Raw genomic sequence first — 5,974 nt, forward strand, 5'->3', positions numbered from 1 at the left:
CGGGGTCTTCACGGCAGGGGAGCGATGCGCATCTCAGCTCCAGCAACAAGTCCCTGGGTCCCCCTGCCTTGCAACCATGGGGGCCCATTTAAAGGAGCCATTTTCCTGGGCTTCACTGGTTGCTGGCTGGCTGTACAAATCTTTCCCCCTGACTGCGCAGGCTCAGCAGCTTCAGGGAGATAGAGGGTCAGACAAAGTTCACCAGCCCTGCGTATTTAGGGAATGGGGGCTACAGTAATAAATATCTAAATATAATAAAAAAAATTGGGGAACCCCTATTTGGGCACAAGTTTGGGGGTACCACATATAGTATATGTACTAGTACTATATAATATTTGGAAAGGAAGACAAATTTTTTTATTATTAAAAACAGCAGTGGGTGGGTGGAGTGCACAATGATGAGCCCGCTATGTAGGCTTCTTAATATAGCTGGCTTGTGGGCTAGTGGTTAGGTGATCGCTTTGCATCAATGCTGGTCTCAGGTTCGAGCCCTGGAAAATAATAATTTTTTTTTGCTACTGTCGGCTCTGGACACTATAGTGAAACTAGTAGTGGGCTGTTTAAAAGTAAGGCATTACAAACTGATTGCGCATTTAAAATCGCAAACTTGCGTCAATGTTGGCACGTTAGCACTGTAATGGCTGACAGCTCCGAGGGGTTACAATGGGATCTCTAGCTCATGCCCAGTGGAGGGGTTGCAACGGGATCTCTGGCGCATGCCCAGTGGAGCCAAGCCTTATGCCACATAGGCGTGCCATGGTGTATGGTAGCTCACAGCACTGCGCATGCCCAGTGGGTCGGGAGTCAAACACAGCGAAAGTGGGATGTCTGTATTGCAGTACATACTGACTGTGCAGTTGAATTTGCACACTTGCGCCACTGTCAGCGCTGTCCCAGACTTGGACACTATAGTGATTTCATGACTTCAGTAACTGGTAGTGGGCTTTGCTTGAGAGAGAGGTCTCGGTATTACAGACAGATTGTGCATTTAAAGCGCAAACTTGCGTAAATGTCAGCACATCAGCGGTGTGGTGGCTGTCAGCTCCGAGGGAATACAATGGGATCTCTGGCACATGCCCAGTGGAGGAGTTGCAATGGAATTTCTGGCACATGCCCAGTGGAGCCAAGTCATACGCCATGTAGCGCTATGTCATGGCGTACTGTATGGAAGATCATAGCACTGCGCAGGGATTGACATATCAAGCAATAAAAAGATCAGAGAAGTGAACGGCTTGTGAAGTTTCCCATAACAACCAATCAGCTGCTATCATTTTATAGAAGGTACTTGATAAATGATACCTCAGTGCTGATTGGTTGCTGTGGGCAATGTCTCTGCTGGTCCACTCTTGTCTCTGGTTTATAAATTACTATGGGAGGAGTATATTAAGGGGGAGATGTACTAAGGGCCTGATTCAGAGGCGCTCGCTGTTTGCTTTGCTGCTCATGGGTTGGTTTTACAGATGTAACAGCGCATGCACAGCACTGTTTCCAGACGCGATAAGGTAGTGTAGGCAGGGAAAAGTATCTATTTCCCGAAAAGCTATCATCGCAAAAATTACAGCTTTTCGTAATAGATACTTATGGAGAGGTGGAATGATGAATTCCACCTATAATTAGGTAGAACTCCATGAGAGTTCTAAACCTAATTATCTCCATCGAATTTTTTGGTTTAATGAATAGGCCCCTTAGTCCTTATTGCAGATGGAGTATCCTGATGTATGTCCCCTTATATGCAGAATTCTCGAGGTCTCCCAATATTGTTCGTTTAGTTCATGAAAAAGAATAAATACAGAAAAAAATGTCTTTAAAGGGCTGGCGGATTTTCTTTACAATGTCTATTTGTAATAGTATAATTCTATTCGTTGGTCGGGTGTAGTGGGAGCGTACCCTGACTCACGTTTAAATAAATAAATGTAATCCCAAAAAGGTTTCTTTATCCCTTCTGTTTTTTAAATGGTGATTTTCTGTATATATGCCACTTTCACAAAGAGGGGGTTGGGTCATGCGTACCCTACTCATGTAGTAAGCATCTTGTGTTCTATCTATAAAGGTTTCTTTAGGTTTACAACAGGATTCTCTTGTAGTATATCTCCATACAGTGGATCCTGTTAGTTTGACAGATATTGCCAGGTCTCCCGTTTAGTTGTCCAGCAAGTTCCTTATAACCAATTTTTCTACTGTCACCCTAAGGAGGCTGCAGGCGGCTTTCTACCGGGGCCAGCGAGTAGCTGAGTGCCCAGATCATTCAGGCGGTGGCTTTCTAGGATCAGGGTAGCTCCAGGGTGGGTGAATCACAATTTTTAAGTGCATGTTGATTGCTGAATTGTTTTGTACTCTACTCCCAGGAGATTTGTTTGAATGTAATAAAAGGTGTAATATTATATTTTTGTAGTATTAATGTGTTATTTTTGCAATTAAGCGGCACCTGTGCTTCTATATAAATTTTTCAAAATTAGACTCCTAAGGGGGTGAAAAGGGCTAAAAAGTCTCCTCCTCCAGTGCAATGTCCTGCCTGACTCCTATCGTGGCAGTAGCTCAGTATGTATACAAACACCAACTTCCATCCCAAGTACTGCAAACATCATTGGCAGTTGGTGTGTCTCCCCTATTTGAATAGTGCGGGAAGGGAATGTGTTACTACAGAGGTGAGGTAGGGAAATGTGTTACTACAGATGTGAGGATATGTTATTATAGAAGTGAGGGAGTGGAATGTGTTATTGTACAGTTGGGGGAGGGTAATGTCTTACTATAGCAATGAGGGTGGGAATACATTACTATAGAGATTGAGTGGTGAGATGGAAATAGTAAATGTCTAAGGTCTACCCAGGAGAAACCAGGTACAGCTAGTGAGTAATAAACATGCCTAGATCTATCTTTGCTCCAATGTTCAAAATATTACAGTTAACACGGTATTCTAATGTTTCCCAACTCTGGTCCTCAGGGACCCATAACAGTGCCTGTTTCACAGATCTCCTCAGTATTCCAAGTGAAATAATTAGCGCCATATGTGGATCTTTTAACAAGTAGATCTGGAAAACATACACTGTTAGCAGCCCCAGGGGAATGGAGTTGGTAATCACTGCTGTAATCCATCTCCTGGCTGCCCTGAGTTGAACCCAGCTGTATCTCTGCATTCTTTCCTGCTATACAACAGTCCTGACCCAATGTTAGTAGTATACCAAGAAGCATAAGCAGTTCTGATTAACAGTGAAGGAGCCTGGTGATGACAGCAGTATCACCCCATAGCTTGGGGCATCAAACTGGTGATTGTTGATACTTGCAGTCAGTGAGTGGCTGGTACAGCCAAGCATCACCCACGGTGGACGTGTCCCTCTTTCTCCAACCTGCATGTGCTGCGGGAACTGTTTTACTAGTATGTGTATTCTATATTTATACTACATTAGTGTGCTGTGTTCAAATGCAAAATGTTTTATTGTAGAAAATGTATAAGATTCCCTTGGTCATCATCCATTGGAAATTATGGGAGCATTATGCTGCTATCTGATTCCCATTTGTGGGTGTGCTAAAGGGTCCCTTCATCCCTGGTGGATAGCCGCCACACTTCAGGCCAGCCAATAGCCACATAAGCTCCTAATGGCGCCTCCTGAATGCAAATTAATCCAAGAGACCAATCGTCTCCTTTGAATCCCAAGAGGCAAAGAGCCACACTGGAGACCTGTGGGCTTCAGAAGGGGCAGCAGAGAGACTGCTGCACCACAGTCTGCTTCCCATTCCACTGGGGCTGATTTATCCTTTGTTAACGCAGTGTCTTGAATTAATGCTCTGCCCACAACCCAGCAGCACTGGGTTCAAAGTAAGTGATAGGTTGATCTAGCCAGAGTAACTATAGCAAAGAGGTTATGCAGCAGCTACACACCCACCTGCCAGAAGTCAGTGGCTCCAGGTGATGCATAAAAGGCCTGCTGGTGGCAGTGACTATTCTACAACTGGAACATCCCAGTAATGCACAGATGACAATGTCAGTGAGAACATGGCAGCAAAAAAGCACAAATAGCAGTGATCAGTAATGATGGGTAACACCCAGGGCTGCCATCAGAAATTGTGGGGCCCGGGACTGACAAAATAGGTAGGGCCCCCCTTTCACGCTCCTACCTTATCCCTACAAGAACAGACCTCCTATTTATCTTTTTGAATGTGATCTACTTAAAAATTTTGTTACTTACCTTCTTCTTTGGCTGGATTTTCTGTACTTTCCTCTGCAATGTAATTCTTTGTTCACTTGAAGCTTTAGGGTGCGTTATTCCGCTCCACCGCTCTAACCCCTATGTGATGTCACAGGTTGTCGTCACATAAGGATGATAAGAGACACATTAGAGTCTGGACATGGAGAAACACACACTGGGGGGACATGGACACATATATATTGGTGACTGGATGGGAGATGGAGAAATACACACTGGGGACTGGGGGGACATGGATACATATACATTGAGACTAGAGGAGATATGGAAACATACACACAGAGGCCTGGGGTGGGATATGGTGACACACATTGGGGCCTGAGGATGTAACATGGTGTCATTCATATTGGGACCTGGGGGGTCATGGTGACATTCATACTGCAGGCTGGGGCTATAACATGGTGATACACATTGTAGCCTGGGGGCGTGACATGGTTACACATATACTAGGATCTGGGGTGGGAGACATAGTGACACACACACTGGGGCGTGGGGAAGCACAGAGATATTTACAGAGTTTGAGGGAAGATATTCACACATTGAAGGATGCAGGGCAGAGAAGGAGCTCAACACAGGGGGTGCAGCATGTGCATAGAAAGAGCTGCGTCCCCTATGGAAACAGAGACCAGTTTTCTCTGCCTGCAGAATGCAGCCATTTGTTAGTGGAGAATGTGGATGCCAGTTCTGAGTTCAGCCTATCCCGTCGTCCTGATAGCCAGCATTGTTGGGTAGGAGAGAAGAATGAGTGGCAGGCTGGGATATACAATACTGCGGCGCCTGCCTCCACTCCCAGTTGGCACTCGCGGCTCCCACTCCGCCCATAGCACACCCCCACATGCACAAGCTCCAATCACCATGGTTTCAATCGGCACTGCAGCACATCACATCTCCACTCACTCTATACGGGCTGTATAGAGTGAGTGGAGATGTGACGTGCTGCAGTGCCCACTAGGCTGCCGTGCTGGAGGCCGGCTTCGGGTGCTTAAGGGCTGGGGGCCGAGGGACAATGGAAGCCGGGACAAAGGAGGAGAGGTGCCTCATTCAGGACTGGCACTGGCGTCCCGGCAGCGAGGTCGGACCCGCCCTCTCAGTCCGGGGCCTCAGTGACCGCAAGTTTGGCAGGGAGTTAAGTAGTGGGTGGGAGGTAGGAGGAGTGGGCGGGCCCCCCCGAGTGTCAGGGCCCGGGACTCCAGGCCCGGCAGTCCCCCCCTGATGGCGGCCCTGGTAACACCCCAAACCAACATTGAAAAACATCATCCTGGTGGGATCGCAAAATAAGTCCATCTGGTCACAGAGTTATGCGGTAATAAGCCGTTAGATAACTCACAAAAGTGTCCAAAGCTAGTTCGGGGCAGTTGAGTTACCGAGAAGAGGGATAACTGTAGCACCGTGGGACACAGAAGAATCATTACTTCAGCAGCATGAGCAATGGGTGGCTCTAATGTGCCAAGAAATGGTCATTAATACATCTTCTTCAGAATTTGTCCAGATGATGAGGGAGGGCTTAAGAGGTGCAGAACTTAAATAGTCAAAGATACAGGTCAGTGAGTGACCAAGGTGACACCCAAGTAGAACTCTCAGTGGAACTTACAAAGGTCCCTCAAAGCACAGCTCCTTCTCAAAGCAGCTGACCTCACACTCAGTTGGAACTAGAAGCACTGCTACACAAGTCCCTAATGATGCCAGGCCATTGATTTGAATGCTATGTAAGGCCTGAGGAGATAATGCAGGGTTACCCAGAAAATGGAAACAATTCATGTCATCAATTCTTC

Source organism: Taudactylus pleione, unplaced genomic scaffold (assembly GCF_031769625.1).
Source record: "Taudactylus pleione unplaced genomic scaffold, aTauple2 ptg000199l, whole genome shotgun sequence".
In the NCBI taxonomy this organism is placed as follows: domain Eukaryota; kingdom Metazoa; phylum Chordata; class Amphibia; order Anura; family Myobatrachidae; genus Taudactylus; species Taudactylus pleione.